Source organism: Rhinatrema bivittatum, chromosome 2 (genome assembly GCF_901001135.1).
Source record: "Rhinatrema bivittatum chromosome 2, aRhiBiv1.1, whole genome shotgun sequence".
NCBI classification, from domain to species: Eukaryota; Metazoa; Chordata; class Amphibia; order Gymnophiona; family Rhinatrematidae; genus Rhinatrema; species Rhinatrema bivittatum.
The window spans coordinates 133,606,717-133,629,618 of NC_042616.1; the positions used below are offsets into that span (position 1 = coordinate 133,606,717).

The 22,902-nt window shown below is 47.3% G+C and overlaps 1 protein-coding gene across 1 annotated transcript in view; it reads left to right on the forward strand.

Moving 5' to 3' along the window:
* The window catches only part of ARMC4 (armadillo repeat containing 4), an 890,525-nt gene that overhangs the window by 637,564 nt on the left and 230,059 nt on the right, over positions 1 to 22,902 (forward strand). The window lies entirely within an intron of this gene.

Here is a 22,902-nt window from a genome sequence, read left to right on the forward strand (position 1 = left end):
GTGGAGAGTAACCGACCACTCTGTCCTTCTGGAGCAGGAGGTTTCCCTTCTTCTCCAGTTAAGAGCAATAGAACCCATTCCTCTTTCGCAACAAGGCCTAGGGTTCTATTCCCGGTACTTTTTGATCCTCAAAAAATCCGGGGGCCTTCGTCCAATTCTGGACCTACGTGCCCTCAACAAGTACCTCCAGCGGGAAAAGTTCAAAATGGTAACCTTCGGTTTGCTTCTACCTCTTCTACAAAGAGGAGACTGGCTCTGCTCTCTGGACCTCCAGGTCTCATACACCCACATTGTGATAGCTCCAGCTCATCGCAAGTACTTCCAGTTTTTAGTAGGCCCAAAGCACTATCAATACCGGGTGCTTCCATTCGGCCTAGCATCGGCACCACGAGTCTTTACCAAATGTCTCGTAGTTGTCGCAGCCTTTCTCAGGAAAGAAGGTGTTCACATCTACCCCTATCTATACGACTGGTTAATCAGGGCCACGACCCAGCAAGCCGCTCGATCGTCCCTGGATTTGACCCTCAACACTCTAATCTCTCTAGGATTTCTCGTCAATTACAAGAAATCCTATTTAGTCCCATTTCAAACCTTGTCTTTCATTGGGGCAGACTTGGACACCTTACAGGCAAAAGCCTTCCTACCTCAACAAAGAGTGCAAACCCTCGTGTCTCTCGCTCACCAGTTGCAGTCTCAGTATACAGCAACTGCTCGGCAATTCCTTGTCCTTCTCAGACACATGGCGTCCTCAGTCCATCTCACTCCAATGGCCCGCTTGGCCATGAGAGTCATACATTGGACTCTACGGTCACAAAGGAGTCAAGCGACTCAGCCTCTGTCAACCATTGTCCACATCACCGATGCACTCTATCTGTCGCTCGCCTGGTGGAAAGATCAGAAAAATCTCCTCCAGGGACTGCCTTTTCATCTACCAGATCCTCAACTCATTCTCACCACCGATGCTTCCAACCTCAGCTGGGGAGCTCATGTCAACGATCTACAGACACAAGGATCTTGGTCTCAAGAGGAATCCAAACACCAGATAAATTTCCTGGAGCTTCGAGCAATGCGATATGCTCTCAGAGCTTTTCAGGATTGCCTATCAAATCACGTCATCCTGATTCAGACGGACAACCAGGTGGCCATGTGGTACATAAACAAACAGGGAGGCACAGGCTCCTTCCTTCTGTGTCAGGAGGCCACTCAGATCTGTGCGGAAGCGCTCTCCCACTTGATATACCTCAGGGCCACCTACTTGTCGGGAGTGGACAATGTCTTGGCGGACAAACTGAGTCGTGTCTTCCAACCGCACGAGTGGTCGCTCAATCCCTCGGTAGCGACCTCTCTCTTCCAGCAATGGCGTTATCCCCAATTAGACCTCTTTGCGTCCCCTCAGAACCACAAAGTAGACAATTACTGCTCCCTCATTCGGAGCGAGCGCTCTCAGCCCAGAGATGCATTTTCCCTCTCGTGGGCAGCCGGTCTGCTTTATGCATTCCCTCCACTTCCTTTTCTCTCGAAGACTCTCGTGAAGCTCCATCAGGACAAGGGAACCGTGATCCTGATAGCACCTCACTGGCCACGCCAAGTGTGGTTTCCAATACTCCAGGATCTCTTCAACCGCAGGCACATTCCCTTGGGAAAGGACCCGCTTCTGATCACTCAGAACGACGGATGTCTATGCCATCCCAATCTTCAGGCCTTGTCCCTGATGGCATGGATGTTGAAAGGTTAATCCTTCAGCCACTTAACCTTTCAGATTCGGTTTCTCGTGTCCTCATTGCTTCACGGAAGCCTTCCACAAGAAAGTCTTATTCCTATAAATGGAAAAGGTATACATCATGGTGTTCTTCACAATCCCTTGATCCCTTTTCCTGTCCAATCCCAAGATTTTTGGACTATCTCTGGCATTTATCGGAATCAGGTCTAAAGACTTCCTCAATCAGAATGCATGTCAGTGCAGTAGCCACCTTCCATAAAAGTGTCGGGGATGTCTCTATATCAGTACAACCCCTCGTAACACGTTTTCTTAAAGGCTTTCTCCATATCAACATAGAAACATAGAAATGACGGCAGAAGAAGACCAAGCGGCCCATCCAATCTGCCCAGCAAGCTACGCACTTTATCCATTTTTTTCCCTTTTTCTCTCTCCCACCTGTTACTATTGGCTTCCAGTACCCTCCAGCCCTAATTCCCCTCCACCCCACCACCAATTTAGAGATCAGCTCCGTATCTGCATCCAAGTGACATCCAGCTCAATTAGGGGAAGCAACCGCTGTAACAAGCAGGCCACACCCTTGCCCCATACTCTTACCCACCCCTGTTTTTATTTTTTTGTTTGTTTTTTTATTTTTTTTTGGAGATAGCAGCCCTCCATCCTTCCGCTCCGTGAAGGTGGAACACTAACTACTGGCCACTGGCATCCTGCTCCGTGAATGCCTCTGTGGCTACTGCCGCTCCGTGCAGTGTTTGAATGCCTCTGTGGCTACTGCCGCTCCATGCAGTGTTTTGCTGCCTCCACTTTATTCACGCCCTCTAGACTTGATGGATCCATAGTGTTTATCCCACGCCCCTTTGAAGTCGTTCACAGTTTTAGACTTCACCACTTCCACCGGAAGGGCATTCCAGGCATCCACCACCCTTTCCGTGAAGAAATACTTCCTGACATTGGTTCTTAGTCTTCCTCCCTGGAGCCTCAGCTCGTGACCTCTGGTTCTGCTGATTTTTTTCTGACGGAAAAGGTTTGTCGTCGTCTTTGGATCATTAAAGTTTTTCAAGTATCTGAAAGTCTGAATCATATCACCCCTGCTCCTCCTTCCGGCCCCTTCTTGGGACCTTAATCTGGTTCTTGGTCAGCTCATGAAACCTCCATTTGAGCCTCTTCACTCCTGTGACCTAAAATATCTCACATGGAAGGTGATTTTCCTTTTAGCTATCACTTCAGCTCGCAGGGTTAGTGAATTACAGGCCCTAGTTACCTATCTGCCGTACACTAAACTCCTGCAGGACCGGGCGGTACTCCGCACTCACCCTAAGTTTCTGCCCAAGGTAGTTTCGGAGTTTCACATTAATCAATCCATCATACTACCTACCTTCTTTCCCAGGCCCCATTCCAATCCAGGGGAACAAGCTCTGCATACCCTCGACTGTAAACGGGCTCTAGAGTTCTACCTAGACCGTACAGTTGCCCACAGGAAGAGCACTCAGCTATTCGTCTCCTTCCATCCCAACAAATTAGGGCAACCTGTGGGTAAGCAGACTCTCTCCTCCTGGTTGGCGGACTGCATATCCTTTTGCTATCAGCAAGCAGGCATTCCTTTTCACGACCGTGTTAAGGCACACTCGGTGAAGGCCATGGCGACTTCAGTAGCACACCTACTATCGGTGCTGCTTCCTGATATTTGCAGGGCTGCCACCTGGAGCTCACTCCACACTTTCGCAGCCCACTATTGCTTGGACAAAGCCGGAAGACAGGATTCCATCTTCGGCCAATCTGTCCTGCGTAACCTATTTCCAACGTGACGTACCAACACCCTTCCACCTGCCCGGTGGGGTTCAGGATGCCCTCTACCAAATTCTATCCCAGTTGTTGTGCCTGTTGCACGCCATTGGGTACAATTGGTGCATGTTCGGACATCCTCAGCTCGGTACTCACCCATATGTGAGGACTGCCATCCTGCTTGTCCTGTGAGAAAGCAAATGTTGCTTACCTGTAACAGGTGTTCTCACAGGACAGCAGGATGTTAGTCCTCACGAAACCCGCCTGCCGCCCCGCGGTGTTGGGTTCGTAACGTTTTGTTGTTTTATTTTTCGGCACTGCCTGTAGCTATCAAATAAGACTGAAGGGGGACCCCTGCTGGCTGCAGGGTTAGTGCCATGCTGGGCATGCCCAGTAGGGGCCAGTCAAAGTTCTGGAAACTTTGACAGAAGTTTTCCGTGATTGGGCTCCATCCTGATGATGTCACCCATATGTGAGGACTAACATCCTGCTGTCTTGTGAGAACACCTGTGACAGGTAAGCAACATTTGCTATAGCTATATTGTGAAGCCTGCAGCAAGTCAGCATAACCTCAGCTACTGCGTGAGGATTGTACTGTAAGCTCCCCCCCAACCCCTGCATTTTTGTCCAAATAATGAAAATTACTTTTCAACACACCAACGGTGCATGCAATAACAGAGCAGGTGAACATTAGTGCCTCATTGTACCTCCTCTCTGCAGGTGTAGTAGGAACAGCTACTGGGGTGAGAATCCATATCCAACAACCATATCCAGCATCACATGTGCCACTGAGAGTTTGCATTGGCCTTAATGACAGCAGAGCTTCTCACCTGTTGTGATGATTATAGCACCAGGTTTGGTGTTTGCCATGCAACATCATTATGGACACAGCAATAGTAAGGACCTGTATCTTTGCTTGACCCTTCTATTCCTACTATTCTTTACAAAGTCCACTGACATCACTCTAACCCATGACAAAGGAGAGCAAAGCATCATATACATTGAAGGACAAGTATATATAACATCTACCTCATCAATTTTGTAATGGACATAGCAGCATTCACCCAATCAAGCAACCATGAATTTGGCTATATAACAGTATGAGCATGCTGAAATCAATGTACAAAGTATATAGAGGTAGATATTCAGAACCCAACTAGCTAGGAAAGTTAATCGGATAAACTTAGCCAGCTTAATCTATTTATTACTACTTATCTGGCTAAGTTAGTCAGATAAGTAGCTCTATCCAGTTACGCCCCCATCCCACCCATCACTTAGCAGACTAACTACATAGTTAGATAATTAATTATCTGGCTAAGTCGTGGCCACTATGCATGGCTGTATATTCAGACGCCACCGCTTAGCCAGAAAAGTTGGAACTTACATGGCTAAGTGGTGCTGAATATCTAACTCACAGTGACAATTAATCAACCTATCAGTGTTAATCTTGCAGCAGCCAATTTCAAGCATAATTCTACTTATGCTACATACATAGCCATGGAATCCTTATATGCTGAGCCCACAAACAATCTTTCATTATCTCCCCCCTCACAACCAGTTCAGCACTAACTGGGGAAATACATGATAACTCTCTTGTAGTGAAGTGTAAACGTGAATGGCACAAATAAGTTGTTATTTCATTCCAAACTAAAGTTTCTGCATCTCTTACCATATGTACATACATGCAGTGTGTGAAATGACAAAGAGAAGAGTCATGGAAAAACACATCTACAGTAGTCAGCTGTCAGGTAGCTGACAGAGCCTTAAATGTAAACGCTAGAAAGTATAAGTGAAAGTTACACAACCTTACATAAGGCATCATGTTTGGCAGAGCAGAAGGTGGGTAGACAGTGTACATGTATACCGATGTTATGACAATATGAACAACAAGAACTACTTGTAAGGAGCAAATCTTATATTCTGCTCTGGCTATTTACATATTTCTCTTTTGCCCCTTCTATTTAGAGCTTACCAGGTTCTTATTATAAACCGACAAGGCACATGACACTGGCCTTTTTATCTTCCAGACCCTAGCCAGAGAGGAATAATCATAGGTAATAGGTAAAAAGATGCTGTCAATGGTGTAAGCCCTAGTGTAGGACCTCTCTTGACTCCTTCTACTCACCACCATGTAGGCAGTGTGACATAGCCTGGCTGTGCCGATTATACATCGATAAAAGGTTTTGAAGTTACAAAACCCAAGAAGTGTACAGTTTCTAGCCTGACACATACCTTCCAGACATATACATGAAAGACAGTGAAAGGAATAGAAGCAAAGGTCTTACCAATTAGCCAGCCATGGCTTTATCTCCCATCCTCAAACTGAGCAAATAGTGCTGATTGTTGCAGGATTCAGGCATCATGGGTGGCTCATGGTACCTGGCCACAACATTGAGGATGCACATTTTACATCACACACCACTTGCACATTGAGGGAATGGAAGAACTTTTGTTGCTTTAGGACTCATTCCTCTGACGAGGTGGGATGAGAGCTCCATGGGTGAAGTTTGTCACCTTCAGGGCATGGGAGAACTATGCCATGGCATAGAAGCTCCTCTTCGGTACCAGCAATGCCTGCCTCTGAGTAGGGAATTTGATATATGCACGAACAAGGCTGCAAATAGCTCACAGTACCTGGTGCAAGTACCTAGAAAAAGAGGCCTGTGACATGATTTCTACAACAATGACAGTTGTTTGGAAGGAGCTAGAAGCCATTAAGTGAAGGGTGCTCAACAACTTCACAAGGTCTGGTATGACACAGGACCTCTCAGTGACTGGATTGACCTCTGCTTTGAGTATTTCATATAAAGTCATAATGGTGCCAGATCGCAACTGATACCTTGTGATCACCTCCTCCTCTGGAAGACCTAATAATGTGGTGCGGAGATGAATTATTTGCTCCATGTGGGCCCTGTGTGGACTCCTGCATAGTGATCCTAGATATGTGGGCCCTGCTTTACCACCTGTATCTGTTGCTGCTGTGCCCTCTAGGCTGGGACTTCCCTAAGTGGTATCACTGTCTCCCTTTTCTCTGGGCTCAGCTGATTAGCTGTCTGAATCCTCCAGTGTGCCAAAATCAATATACAGAAGCCTAACATAGCGGCTCCTAGAAGCATAGCTTAGTAGGAATGTTGGTTTTATAGATGCAAGCCTCTGTAGGCATATCTGGAGAAATTTGGAAAAATGTGTGTATTTGCCCATTTCTGTGTGATGTTTTGTCCAAAAACCAAATGGCTATAACTCAAAAGCTGTAGCTATTTTTTCCATTTTCATGCAATATTTTGTGGGAAAACATGCATTATTTTCACAGTAGAAGCAGAAGAGGGCCCTCATTTCCATGATTGATGTTATTTATTTAGAACCAATTCTTTATTATAAATATAAGGAAAAGTTTTTAGGGAAAGTAGTTGGGAGGACTTAGTAATAAAAGGGAGGAAATAGTTGGGTGGAATTAGTAATAAAAAGGGAATAATAATTTGGAAAATTAATAATTGGGAAAGAATTACAAATTATATTTTAATTGTAAAATTTTTAAAGAAAATTGTTATTGATTTACATTAGATATGTGTATTTGCATGCTCATTAGCAAGAAAAATAAAATATAACACCATATTTCAAATACCATGTAGTAACAGCCAAATATTGTGCAGTAAAACCCTAACACAGCATAGTAAATGACCAACTTGAGAGCTGAAATCTAGGAAAATTTATTGCAGGCTTAAATATATGTTTCTAAACTTTAGGATATCTAAATTTGGGTAAAATTCCAGCCAAAAATGTAGGCTCCTAAATATGAATGAAAATAGACACCTTACTTAGGTCACTAAATTTAAGTGCTCAGCTTTTTTTGGAATATCGACCTCATTGGTGATAACCTTTTTGCAGGAAAAAAAACAAAAGAAAATTATTCCTTACCTGCTAATTTTCGTTCCTGTAGTACCATGGATCAGTCCAGACAGTGGGTTATATCCCCCGACCAGCAGATGGAGTCAGAACAGAGTTTGAGAGCGTCAGCATATAGAGTAGTGCACCCTCTGCTGGAGCTCAGTATTACACATAGCAAAGCCCAAAAGCAAAACACAACATTTTGGATCCAGAACCGTACCCAAAAAGGAACAGAGAAAGATATAAGTAAACAAACGGTCAACGGGACCAGCAACAGTCAACTTGTGAGGAGCTGTGAACAGTAACAATAATCAGAGACAAACAGAATGAAAGATACCTGGAAGAATCCGAGCAGGACCTAATGAAACCCCTAGTGGTGGGCGTCTGGACTGATCCATGGTACTACAGGAACGAAAATTAGCAGGTAAGGAATAATTTTCTTTTCCCTGTACGTACCTGGATCAGTCCAGACAGTGGGATGTACCCAAGCTTCCCTAAACCGGGTGGGGTCCTGAGAGACCTGCTTGGAGAACTTGATCGCCAAAAGAACCCGTGCACTGAGGCGCCAGGTGTAGTCTGGAATGTCTGGAAAAAGTGTGCAACGATTTCCATGTCGCCGCACGGCAGATTTCCTGGGAGGAAACGAAGCGAGATTCCGCCCAGGACGCCGCTTGGGATCGCGTGGAATGAGCCGAGACGCCGCGAGGCGGCACCTGCCCCGCCGTAATGTAAGCCGATGAGATGGCGTCCTTTATCCAGCGAGCAATAGTCGTCTTGGATGCCTGAGAACCTCTCCTCGATCCTGACCAGAGGACAAACAAATGTTCGGATACCCAGAAGTCATTGGTAACCTCCAGGTAATGGAGCAGTACACGCTTGACGTCCAGGAGCCGGAGAGACCGGGGTTCCTCTGGAGCAAACGCTGGAAGCTCCACCGTTTGATTGACGTGGAAGGCCGAGACCACCTTTGGTAGGAAGGATGGCACCATACGAAGGGAAACCTCGGAGTCGGAGAAACGCAGATAAGGGTCCCGGCAGGACAAGGCTTGAAGTTCTGAGATCCGGCGAGCAGAAGAGATGGCTACCAGGAAAACCGTCTTGAGGGTCAGGTCCTTGAGGGTGGACCCCCTCAGGGGTTCAAAAGGAGGACCCGACAGAGTTCGCAGCACCAAGTTGAGGCTCCAAGAAGGGAAAGGATCCCGGACCGGTGGCCGTAGGTGTTTGGCACCCTTCAGAAAACGTGCGATATCCGGCTGAAGGGGTAGAGAGCAGTCCTTCTGTACCAAGACATTCAAGGCCGCCACCTGAAGCCGGAGTGAATTATAGGCGAGACCCTTATCCAGACCATCCTGTAGGAAATGAAGGATCAGCGGGACAGTCGCCTCCATGGTTTGGACTCCGTGGTCGGAGCACCATGCTTCGAAGACCTTCCAAACTCGAACGTCAGCAACGGAGGTCGAAGGCTTGCGGGAACGAAGCATCGTTGAGATCACTGTCTCCGGGTAGCCTCTGTGGCGGAGACGGCGCCGTTCAAAAGCCAGGCCGCAAGACAGAAGAGTTCTGCCTGCTCGAAAAATACCGGACCCTGGCGCAGAAGATGGGACAGGCGAAGTGGACCGTCCACCATCATCTGAAGTAGATCTGCGAACCATGGCTGACTGGGCCATTCCAGGGCGACGAGAATTACAGTCCCTCAATGATGTTCCAACCTGCGGAGAACCTTGCCGACCAGAGGCCAAGGAGGAAACACATAGAGCAGTTGATCCGACGGCCACGGAAGGGCGAGGGCATCCACCCCCTCCGCGCCGCGCTCTCTTCTGCGGCTGAAGAAGCGTGGAGCCTTGGCGTTGAGAAAGGTCGCCATTAGATCGAGGCATGGAGTCCCCCAACGACGGATGATGAGATGCATTGCCTCGTCGGAGAGAGCCCACTCGCCAGGGTCTAGCTGTTGACAACTCAGGAAGTCCGCCTGAACGTTGTCCACCCTGGCGATGTGAGAGGCCGCTATCCGGACGAGATTGCTCTCCGCCCACTCCATCAGGGGAGTAGACTCGAGGGAGACATGCTTGCTTCTTGTCCCCCCTTGGCGATTGATGTAGGCCACGGTGGTGGCGTTGTCCGAGAGGATCCTCACCTCTCTGTGTCGCACCAGGGGAAGAAAACGCTGGAGAGCGAAACGCACGGCTCTCGTTTCTAGGCGATTGATCGGCCACTTTGCCTCCTCTGGCGTCCAAGTCCCTTGAGTGGCACTTCTTTCGCAGACGGCGCCCCATCCCGCGAGGCTGGCATCGGTGGTCACCACCACCCAATTGGGAACCTCGAGCGAGACTCCCCGAGCCAGATGCGAGGGGACAAGCCACCAATCCAGGCTTTTCCTGGCTAATGGTGGAAGCAGCAGGATCACCTGATACTCCTGGGAGACTGGTTTCCAGCGGGATAGTAGGGACGCCTGCAGTGGACGCAGGTGTGCAAACGCCCAGGGTACCATGTCGATGGTGGAGGCCATTACTCCCAGGAGCTGCAGATAATTCCAGGCGGTTGGTTCTTCCAGAGCCGAAAACCGAGACACGTGCTCTCTCAGGGCTTGTGCCTTGTCCTGGCGCAGGAACACCATACCCCGCCGGGTATCGAAGCTCGCTCCTAGAAATCCAGGTGTTGCGAGGGCACAAGGGAACTCTTTAGAAGGTTCACCACCCAGCCCAGAGAGCGTAGGAATTGTACTACTCTGGCCACTGAGGTCTGACCATGTGAGAAGGACTTCGCTCGAATCAGCCAGTCGTCTAGTTACGGATGTACTAGGATACCCTCCTTGCGGAGGGCCGCCGCCACCACTACCATGATCTTTGTGAAGGTCCGAGGTGCGGTCGCCAAACCGAAGGGAAGCGCCTTGAACTGAAAGTGTTGACCTAGAATCTTGAAGCGAAGATACCGCCGGTGAGCTGGCAGGATGGGAAAATGCAAGTACGCTTCCGAGAGGTCCAGTGAAGCGAGGAATTCTCCCTTGTGCACTGCGGCAATCACTGATCGAAGAGTCTCCATGCGGAACCGGGTGACCCTGAGGGCCTTGTTTACCTCCTTCAAGTCCAGGATGGGGCGAAAGGAACCGTCCTTTTTGGGAACGATGAAATAAATGGAATAGTGGCCCAAGCCCACCTCGTCGAAGGGGACGGGAACGATGGCCCCTATTTCCTGCAGCCGGTCTAGTGTTTGTTGAATCGCTATCCTCTTGAGATCCGAACCGCAGGGGGAGAAGATGAACCGGTCCCTCGGGGGGCGGACAAATTCCAAGGCGTAACAGTCTCTTTTGGTGTCCAGCACCCACTGGTCCGTGGAGATAACTGCCCACTCCTCGTGGAAGTCCATGAGGCGGCCTCCGATCCGGGGAGGTGAGAAGTGGGCTCCTTTGGCATCATTGGGATGACTTTGTGGGCGGAATTCCCTGCCCTGGACCCTCTCTCGCGGGCCTCCGCCCACGAAAGGAACGAGACCAAGGCTGGGATCTTGTCTGCTGCGTCCGGGAAGCAGACTGCCGGTAAGACCTATAACGTCGCTGTGCCCTGGCCCTGGTTCTGCCGGAAGAAAATGATCTGAAGGAACGCTGTCTATCCTCCGGCAGCCGATGCACCGAATTTTTCCCCAGTGACTTGATGATCTGATCCAGGTCCTCTCCAAATAAGAACTTCCCCCGAAAGGGGAGGGAGCCAAGGCTCGACTTGGAGGAAGCATCCGCTGCCCAGTTGCGAAGCCACAAGAGCCGTCGGGCTGCTACAACCGAAACCATGGACCGCGCCATTACGCGAAAGAGATCATACAGGGCGTCCGCTCCGTATGCTATGGCAGATTCCAGCCGGTCCGCCTGGGCGGCCTCTTCGGGGGGGCAATTCCTGAGAGGTGAGAAGCTGCTGTACCCAGAGTAAGCTGGCCCTTTGCGTGAGCGAACTGCACATCACGGCCCGCATACCTAGGGCGGAGACTTCGAAGACCCTCTTGAGAAAGGTCTCTAGTTTACGGTCCTGCGTATCCCGCAGGGCCGTTCCCCCCCGTGACCGGGATGGTTGTCCTCTTGGTCACTGCCGACACCGCTGAATCCACCTTGGGCACCTTGATAAGATCCAAAAAATCCTCAGGGAGCGGGTATAGCTTTTCCATGGCGCGTGTGACTTTCAAGGACGCCTCGGGAGTGTCCCACTCCCTGGTGAGAAGCTGTAGGAAGAACTCATGGATAGGGAAAGCCCTTGCCCTAGGACGGAGGGCGGCAAGTACTGGATCCCCTTTGCGAGACGAGGTGGCGATGGCAGGAGCCACAGGGATCGGCGGATCTGGAGGTGGGTCGAGGTCCAGCTCCTGAATAATGTGGTGGATGAGTTCATCCAGCTCTTCTTTTTGAAAAATCCGTAGGGCTCGAGGGTCTCCCCCTCCGTATGTCCATCCGGATGCGCCTCCGGGGGTTCCGGGGAGACGTCTGTCACCGGCGAAGCCGCCTCCGTGGTACGTCGGGGTGGCACGGGAGAGGGACCCGGCAGGGATCCAGGCGTAACGGACGAGGCGGTGAGACCAACGGCAAGTTTAGGAACCTTGGGGGGAGGGGCCCCCAGGGGATTCGGCGCCTGCACTCCCATACCCTGCAAATAGGCCATGTGCATTGCCAGAATAAAGTCAGGTGAGAAAAACGGAGAGCTGATTGGAATCCCTGGGGGGGGGGGGACCGTCCTGGGAGCCCCGGTCGGGCAAACCTCCCGCCGGGGGCAAAGCCTGTTGAGAGCCTGTGCCACCAATCCTGTCTGCATCTGGGAGCGAGTCCGTCTCACGCTGACCCCCTAAAATGGCCGCCGTTCCCGCCAAAGGCGGCGTCGTGGCTGGCCTGCGCCACCCAGGCTGAGGAGGAGGCAGGTCCGAAATCGCACCGGAGTACTGCAGGGTGCCTTCCCCGTCGGGGAAGCACCGCTCACAAAGCCCCTCCCTCAGAAATTTATTCCCCGGCTCGCCGCAGGCCTCACACCTCGAGGACTGCGGCATGTCAGCACCGAGGAAAAAGAAAAGCCTCGGGGGGGGGGGGGCCAAAGACGAGCTAGTGCCGCGGGGGGGCCTGGAAATGGCCCTAACAACCCGCCGAAGGGGTCCAGTAACTGCGGGGGAAACCCCCGTTTCAGTTGAGCACACACCCGCGGGCGGAGCTTGCGAACCGCGGGACCCACAAACGACGCGTGGAGCGGCCGGAACCACCGGCATCCACGGGGCACCACCAAAAAGAAGCAAACCTGTGGAGAAAGAAACTCAAAAAACTTCCACTTACCTCAACGGAAGGGGAAAAGAGTACAGAATAGAGAAGGCAAAGCCACAGACACACGCCTCCTCAAAAATTGAAAACTTTTTTTTTTTTTTTTTTTTTTAACTTTAAGGATCCAAAATGAAGAGAAACATAAGACAGGGAAATACTGTGGAGAAAAAGAAAGAAATAACTAAAAATGAAGAAACCCTGTCAATCTGGGGGGAGCTAGTGGATCCCCCCACTCGCATCTGCTGGAGTCAGAAGAATATTGAGCTCCAGCAGAGGGTGCACTACTCTATATGCTGACGCTCTCAAACTCTGTTCTGACTCCATCTGCTGGTCGGGGGATATAACCCACTGTCTGGACTGATCCAGGTACGTACAGGGAAGTTTGCTTACCATAAATGGTGTTTTCCGTAGATAGCAGGCTGAATTAGCCATGCTGTCTGGGACATCCCTCCAGGGCAGCTCAAGGCAGAAACTTCTCTCCAGATATACAGAGCTTTTGCGGCACCTGTGCAGCGGTTCCCATGCAACTTCACTGCTGCCTCAGTTATTAAGATTAATAAAGTATGGACAAGCAGCAGACAGAAAAATTAGGAAAAGACCAGATAGAAAGGATGAGAGACTATCCAGGGAGGAGGGCAGGATCGCATGGCTAATTCATCCTGCTGTCTACGGAAAACACCATTTACAGTAGGCAAACTTGCATTTTTCCCATCAATAAGCAGGCTGAATTAGCCATGCTGTCAGGGAATCCCCAGCTAAGGTAGATTGAGCACACTGTTGAGTATCTATGTCTAAAGGTGACATTCTTCCTTATTGTCATGCTGTAAGAGATCCAGTGTGCAAAACCTGCCCCACTGGTGGACAGCTCTATCTGCCAGTAGCACAGTGTAGTATCGCCTCACCCACCACTGCATCTGATCTCATTTGTTGTTGGAGGCAATAATGAGATGTGAAGGTATGAAGAGAGGACCAAGTAGCCACTCTACATGTGTCCAAAACTGGTACGTTGCAAAGGTGAGCTATAGAAGTTGCCGTGGCCCTGAGCTGATGAGCTTTAACCCTAGCTGCAAGTTGCTTTGGCTGAGTCAAGTAGCAGAAATGAATACATTGGTATAACCAGTTGGCTAATGTTCTTTTGGAGACCAGCAATCCTGATGCATATGGGTTGAAGGAGACAAAATGTTGGGATTGTCATTTAGGGGATTGAGTTTTCTGTTTGTAGTAAGCTAGGGCTGTTTTACAATCCCAGAGTGTGTAGTATCCTTTCCCTATTGGTCGCATGTGGTTTTGGAAAGACGGTTGGTAAGGTGATTGTCTGATTCAGGTGAAAAGCTGAGACCACTTTTGGAAGAAAGGATGAATAGGTCCGCAAGGTGACTTTGTCATGGTAGAATTGGAAGTAAGCGGGGATAGTGAACTAATGCCTGAAGTTCACTAACCTATCTTGCAGAAGTTATTGCCACCAGAAACAATACTTTCCATGTCAAATATTTCATGGAGGCGGTTTGATCAGCTCAAAGAGCAGAAGTATAAATTTTTCCAACACCAGGTTGATATCCCAAGGAAACACAAGCTTCAAAATCGAGGGACCCTTTAAACCCTTAAAGTACCCTTCATGAAATGAGACACCAATGGGTGCATCAAGATCAAGTTTCTCTGCATGGAAGATTGTTATACTGTTATGGCACTGAGGTGTACTCTGATGACTGACACCGCTAGGTCAGAGGAATATAACAGATATAGATACTGCATCAGTTGTTCTGGGGAACATCCAAATGGGTCTTTTGCCACTGTTGTACATCAGTGAAGATACCTATGCCATTTGCCCGCATAATTCTTCCTTGTGGATGATTTCCTGGTGGATATTATACTCTCAGTAGGCAGAGGGAGATGTCTCGACACCTCCTTTTTAACCTCCAAGCCATCAGATGTAGAGAGGATTGTAGCACATGAAGGAGTGTGCCTTCTTCCTGTGACAGCAGATCTGCTCTGTCTCCCAGGGAGACTGGTGATTGCGTCGAGAGTTGTACGAGATAGGTGTACCATGGTTGTCTGGGCCACACTGGTGCAATGAGAATGAGATCTGATTTTTCCATGATGCATTTTTAGATCACACGACCTATTAGCGGTATCAGTGGATATGCATAAAACAGATTCCCTGTCCAGGGGATTAGAAATGCATCCTGAGTTGATTCTGTGTTTGCTTAGGTATAGAGAGAAAAAGCTCGGAATTTTTGTGTTGGACTCTGTTGCAAAGAGATCCATCCAAGGTATCCCCCCACTTCCTGAACAGCGTGTTTGCTATTGCAGAGCCCACTTGTGGGAATGAAAAATTCTGCTGAGTCTGTCGGCTTCTGTATTCTTGATACCTGGAAGGGAGGTCACCTGCAACTGAATGGAATGGGCCAGCGCCCATTCCAGGATTAGCACTGACTCCCTGCAGAGTTTCCTGGAACTTGGACCAGCCTTCTTTCTTTAAATAAAACATGGCTACCTGATTGACTGTGTAGACCATTACCCTCTTTCCTTTTAACAAATGAGAGAAGTTGTAAATGGAATTTCTTACAGCTCTTTTTTGTAAATGGTTGATTTGGAGAGTTTTCTCCTATGGAGACCAAACTCCCTGTGTTTTCAGGTGTAGCCCCTGTGCACCCCAACCTTTTGTGGATGCATCCATAGTCATAACAATTGGATATTCTGGGGTTCAAAATGCTGCTCATGATTCAAGAATCTGAGGAGCTAGCCACCAGCTTATGTCCGAGATCCTTGGCTGAGTCATGACTACCTGAAGTGACATCAGGTGGTCATTCTGAGACTACTAAGCCTTGAGTTCCACTTGTAGTCATCGCATATGAAGGTGGTTATGTGGAACAACATATATGGATGCTGCCATATAATCCAGAATGATGAGTATTTGATGAGCGGGGGGGGGGGGGGGGGAGATCTGCATTAGGTGTGAGCAGAGCATTTTGGATTTTGAGGCCACTAGAAGCCAATCATCTAAACATTTGTCCCTTTCCTGCATAGGTGGCCACAGCTACAGCTAGGCATTTTGTGAACACTCTGGGTGTCAACGACAGACCAAACAGAAGCACCTTGTACTGTTAGTGTTGAGTGTTCACTTGAAAGCAAAGGTAACACCAGAAAGACGGATGCATTGGGATGTTGGAATACGCATTCTTGAGATCTAAAGAACACATCCAGTTGTTGGGTTGCAGAAATGGAAGAATGGTTTTGAGAGATGCCATCTAGAATTTCTCACTTTGAATGAATTTGTTGAGGACCTGCAGGTCCAAGATGGGCCATAAACCTCAACCCTTCTTCAGGATGAGGACATATTGAGAATAGAATCCTTGATTGTGCTGTTGTCGAGATATCACTTGGATCACCTGTTTTTAGAGTAGTGACTGAACTTCCTGCTGGAGAAGCATATTGCCCATTTGCTCCTGGAAAGATGGTGCAAGGTGGAGCACCAGCTGAATTTTCTTGAAATTCAGTTTGTATCCATTTGAGGACGTTGAGCTCTTGCACATCCCCTTCTTTGAGTGTGGCTGATAGGGCGGTAGGGGGCAACGGCCTATAATGTCATCTTTGATGGAACAATTTCATATAAGTCAGATAGAATCTTCTTGTGGAAGATTGCTCTGTCGACGACATAAGCGAGGAGCCTGCCATGCTTTGCTTCTTTAGTTGGGATACAGTCTCCCAAAGCCTGTCCCCAAATAAATTATCTCCTTTACAAGGGAGATCTGCCAATTTTTCATGGACTTTGTCACAGATTGCACTTGCTCAAAGCCATGTAATTCTTCTGGTGGCTATCGATGCTGCTGACATCCTAGTCAATGTTTCAAAAGCTTCATAGATTGTGCAAAGCAGATGGCGCAATCCCTCTTCCATGTCAGCTATTGCTTGGTTCTGTGGTTGGTCATTGTTTGATGATCCCCAACCTAACCTCTTAACATCGTACCCATTGAAAATTGTAAACCATTGGGATGGCGAAACCGAATGACGGTATATAAAACTCGATAAATAAATAAAAAATAAATAAATAAAATGAAGTCTCCTTTGGCTTTAAGATTTGTAGGCATTCATACAAATACTGTGTGATATAGAATTGATGCTGCTGAATCTTGGCATTAAGCATCGCTCCCTGAAAAACCTTCTTACCAAAGTCATCCAGGTATTAGAGTGTAGGTGTGTTTTCTTTGCCTTTTTCATGGTCGATTCAACTACAACTGATGCATGAGATAGCTGTACTGACACAGTGTAAGGATATTAGCATCCTATATTTTAGATCTGATTTTCATGAAGTAGAGGGACCTGAGAATGGAGACTCCCACAACTTATCCATTACTGTGTCCAAGACCGCATGAGATGGGAATGCAGTCAGTTCTGATGGACCTTCTGAGAGTGAAAAATTGGGCATCCAAATGGCAGATAAAATTTAATGTGGATAAGTGCAGGGTGATGCATATAGGGAAAAATAACCCATGCTATAGTTACACAATGTTAGGTTCCATATTAGGAGCTACCACCCAAGAAAGAGATCTAGGCGTCATAGTTTATAACGCATTGAAATCATTGGTTCACTGTGCTGCGGCAATCAAAAAAGCAAACAGAATGTTGGCAATTATTAGAAAAGGAATGGTGAATAAAATGGAAAATGTCATAATGCCTCTGTATCGCTCCATGGTGAGACCGCACCTTGAATACTGTGTACAATTCTGGTCGCCGCATCTCAAAGATATAGTTGCGATGGAGAAGGTACAGAGAAGGGTGACTAAAATGATAAAGGGAATGAAACAGCTCCCCTATGAGGAAAGACTAAAGAGGTTAGGACTTTTTAGCTTGGAGAAGAGCCGGCTGAGAGGGGATATGATAGAGGTGTTTAAAATCATGAGAGGTCTAGAATGGGTTAATGTGAATCAGTTATTTACTCTTTCGGATAATAGAAAAACTAGGGAGCACTCCATGAAGTTAGCATGTAGCACATATAAAACTAATCGGAGAAAGTTCTTTTTCACTCAACGCACAATTAAACTCTGGAATTTGTTGCCAGAGGATGTGGTTAGTGCAGTTAGTGTAGCTATGTTTAAAAAAGGATTGGATAAGTTCTTGTAGAAGTCCATTATCTGCTATTAATTAACTTGACTTAGAAAATAGCCACTGCTATTACTAGCAACAGTAGCATGAAATAGACTTAGTTTTTGGGTACTTGCCAGGTTCTTGTGGCCTGGATTGGCCACTGTTGGAAACAGGATGCTGGGCTTGATGGACCCTTGGTCTGACCCTGTATGGCAAGTTCTTATGTTCTTATGACGTACCCAGTGAAGTTGGAGATGAGTCTAGTGGCGCCTTGTCTGGTTCCAAGGTTGTTGGACTCTGGTTGTGACTGTTATAATTTGTAGGAATCTGTGAACCCTGGGCCAAGGTGAGCGATGTTACTGACTGCAGGGAGGAGCCCCATGAGCCTCACATTAGTGGGCGTCATCTCAGCGACATTGGACACAGCTAGGCGAGAGACTTTATTAAAGGGAAAAGACATGCATAACCCGAGGACCGTGGAAATGCAAAGTTCAGTTACAGAGCAGGGTGTTACTGTAAATGAGAGAGTCCAGTAGTGGCCCGCAGTGAGGGGTACACCAAATATAGCTGTACTGAAGGTGGCAATGTAGCAGAGATCTTGAATGCAAACATCCAACAGAGAAACTCCCGTGACTGCAGCATTATCCCAGGACAAGCAGGATGCTAGTCCTCACATATGGGTGACGTCACTGATGGAGCCCTATTGCGGGAAAACTTCTGTCAAAGTTTCTAGAAACTTTTGACTGGCACTGTGAGGCCACTGAGCATGCCCAGCATGCCATGATATTCTCTGCTACAGGGGTCTCACTCTAGTCTTCAGTTTTCCGCGCTGCTATATGCATCGCGGACATCGGAGCCCTCTGAGATTTACTCAATTCTGACTGAAAAGTAATTGTTTGAAAATTTTCTCTCCCTCACGGGATCTCACTCTTTTTCTATCTCACCGGCTGGTGAGATATTTTTCAGCGTTTATAACTCAAAACACTAATAATTTTTTCTCTCATTCATCGACGGATGTCGATATAACCATGGCCTCAGGCTTCAAAAAATGCCCAGCCTGTAATCGGACCATATCGGTCACAGACCCACATCTAGAATGCGTTGTCTGTTTAGGTGAAAACCATGATATTTCTTCCTGTCAGCAATGTCAGGAAATGACATCGAAAGGAAAAAAACTTTGGCAGGAAAAAATTGATCAACTTTTTCACCTGCAACTTATTCCTTCACCGTCTACTTCATCAAAATCTTAACCGGTGGCAGTTACCAAGAAAATTCTCTTGAAAAAACGCCGACCGGACGGATCTGGGGACAAAACCTCACCAACACCGTCGACGGTATCGGTGCGATCGGAGACCGAGGTAAAGCCTAAACATAAACATAGGCATCGTCATGCCTCGACATCGCCGCGAGTTCCCTCCCAGGAGGAACCGACCGAAAAGTGGCCGAAACACAAACACACCTTGCTGTCACCTAGGCCTCCCTCGGTGGAACCTACACCAGTGCAGGTAATACTCTCTCCGCCTACACCGGTGCCGAGCGTTCCCCCAGTACCACAAGACTTGATGGCATTCATCAAAGAAGCAATACTGCAGGCAAAATAAAAGAAAATCTACCGGCGACTATGCCGATGCCGGCTATATCGCTGATGCCGGTGACCTCCTCTCTACCTGGGACGTCACCGATGCCGGTACAACTGATACCGATGACAGCTTTAGTACTGGTGATGACGCCGATGCCGGGTACGCTCCCGATGCCGGGGAAATCCCCGATGCCGCTCGCAGCAATGCCACTCACGACTACACCGTCGATGCCAATGTCAATGCCTCCTCTTTTTTCGGGGTTTACATCGATTCAGATGATGTCATTGGTTCCAATCTCAGTGCCTATCGTTACTGCTGCACCGTCACAAAAGAAAATTGGTACATTAATGATACCCACTAAACAGACATCGAAAACACCAATACCTTTGATGCCAAAGACTACATCAACGGTGCCACTTCCTCCTGGGGCTCCAGGATCCTCAGAAGCAAAACAAAAAAGATACCAAGATTTATTGGATTCTCTACCAACTGACCCACGAGAAGAGGACTCTTCTCCTGAAGACCCTTTGCCAGGGCCTTCTGGTATTATTCCTCCACTTAAACCTGCAGTACCACAACCAAAAACTCCAGAATATGATACATGGAGTGACACTGCCTCAGACACTTCATCAGAAGCCTTTATGTCTGATCCATAACCACCACATCCTAGAAAACAATCTCCTCCAGAAGATCTTACTTTTACCACATTTGTTCAGGAGATGGCTGACTCTATCCCTTTTAAATTGGAATCAGAGCAGGATTCGAGACAACAGACCTTGGAGGTTTTGCAATTCATTGACCCTCCAAAACAGGTGGTGGCAATTCCCATACATGATGTTCTCCTACAACTACAGCATCGTCTTTGGGAACATCCCTGTTCTGTCTCTCCAGTAAATAAAAGGGTGGACACCACTTACTTAGTGCAATCCACTCCTGGATATCAAAAATCACAACTACCCCACCATTCAGAAGTTGTTGAATCAGCACAGAAAAGGTCTAAAATGGCCAATGTAAGTCACAAGAACCTGGCAAGTACCCTGATGGATCTCAAGCTACTATTGTTTATTAATACCATCATAGCAGTTTATGGATTTATCCTCTAGGAACTTATCCAAACCTTTTTAATCCCAGTTACACAAACTTCTGTAACCACATCCTCTGGCAATGAATTCCAGAGCTTAACTTTGCGCTGAGTGAAAAAGAATTTTCTTCAGTTTGTTTTAAATGAGCTATTTGCTAACTTCATGGAGTGCCCCCTTGTCCTTCTATTATCTGCGAGAGTAAATAACCGATTTACATTAACTTGTTCAAGTCCTTTCATGATATTGTAGGCTTCTATCATATGCCCCCTCAGTCGTCTCTTCTCTAAACTGAACAGCCCTAACTTCTTTAGCCTTTCCTCATAGGGCAGCCGATCCATGTCCCTTATCATTTTGGTCACTCTTCTCTGCACTTTCTCCAGTGCAGCTATATTGTTTTTGAGATATGGTGACCAGAACTGCACACAGTATTCAAGGTGTGGTCTCACCATTGAGTGATACAGAGGCATTATGACATCCTCCATTTTATTTTCCATTCCCTTCTTAATAATTCATAACATTCTGTTTGCTCATGCTGTTTCTGTTTTTGTTTGGAAACTTCAGAAAGTCCCGTATGGACAGTACCCTTGAGAGGAGGCAGAGGAGTTCTCAGAGACCTGCATGATGTCAATATCTGTAGCTACGAAATCCATGAGTTCAATTAGGGTGAAGATTACTTGAGGTCTGGACCCCACTGCGATTGAGAAGCCCCTTCTTGGTGTTTTCTTAACATGTGCTGCAATGGATGCTCCTTATGTGTCGAGTGCGTCGACTCATGGCGCTCCTGTGTTCATTTGGTTTTCACTTTCTTCGCCATAGGTAATTTTTTTTTTTTAAAGTATTCGTTGCTGTAGTATGTGTCATGTTGCGGTTTGATTTGCATCATGCACCATGCTCCGTTGTGTGTCATACGCCATTCTGAGTTGTGCATCATGTGCCGTGCGACGTACCATGTCATTCTCCGGTTTCAATGCCTCAAGTGTCGAAGGGCATTAAGCATTTTGGGGGTTTATTACCCGAAACCTTATTTCTGAGCTCTCTGGGGGACTTCCCCACTTGGCCCTGTTTTTTTGAGGTTGGCTCCATTTAAGATGCTCGTTGCAGCGCGGTCAGTTTTTTTTTATTTTGGCCCCAATGAAGATTGAGTGGATCGATGTGCTGGGGCATATGAGCCTGAAGAGGTTCCCTTGTTGTCCCAGAGCCTGGCAATTTTTTCCGCCCATTGACGCTGGGCTCTTGGTGACATCCTGCCACAGTTGCAGCATGGTGTCTGGTCATTGTCCAGCCCCAGCCCCAGGCACAAGTATAACTGTTGCTACACCCATCCGTGACAGACATAACTTTGCCACATTGGTAGTATTTGAATCCTGGGGTCTTGGGAGCCATGGGTAGTACTTAAAAGTGCTTCACCAGAGGGAAGAAAAAGATGGTATACACCCTAGGGTTCTGAAGGAACTCAAAAATGAAATTTCAGACCTATTAGTAAAAATTTGTAACCTATCATTAAAATCATCCATTGTACCTGAAGACTGGAGGATAGCTAATGTAACCCCAATATTTAAAAAGGGCTCCAGGGGCGATCTGGGAAACTACAGACCGGTTAGCCTGACTTCAGTGCCAGGAAAAATAGTGGAAGGTGTTCTAAAAATATAAAAAGCACAGAACATATAGAAAGACATGGTTTAATGGAACAAAGTCAGCATGGCTTTACCCACGGCAAGTTTGCCTCACAAATCTGCTTCACTTTTTTTGAAGGAATTAATAAACATGTAGATAAAGGTGAACCAGTAGATGTAGTAAATTTGGATTTTCAGAAGGCGTTTGACAAAGTTCCTCATGAGAGGCTTCTAGGAAAGGTAAAAAGTCATGGGATAGGTAGCAATGTCCTTTCATGGATTACAAACTGGCTAAAAGACAGGAAACAGAGAGTAGGTTTAAATGGACAATTTTCTCAGTGGAAGGGAGTGGGCAGTGGAGTACCTCAGGGATCTGTATTGGGACCTGTACTTTTCAATATATTTATAAATGATCTGGAAAGAAATACGATAACTGAGGTAATCAGATTTGCAGATGATACAAAATTGTTCAGAGTAGTTAAATCACAAACAGATTGTGATAAATTGCAGGAAGACCTTCTGAGACTGGAAAATTGGGCATCCAAATGGCAGGTGGAATTTAATGTGGATAAGTGAAAGGTGATGCATATAGGGAAAAATAATCCATGCTATAGTTACACAATGTTAGGTTCCATATTAGGAGCTACCACCCAAGAAAGAGATCTAGGCATCATACTGGATAACACATTGAAATCATCGGTTCAGTGTGCTGCGGCAGTCAAAAAAGCAAACAGAATGTTGGGAATTATTAGAAAGGGAATGATGAACAAAATGGAAAATGTCATAATGCCTCTGTATTGCTCTATGGTGAGACTACACCTTGAATACTGTGTACAATTCTGGTCGCCACATCTTAAAAAAGATATAATTGTGATGGAGA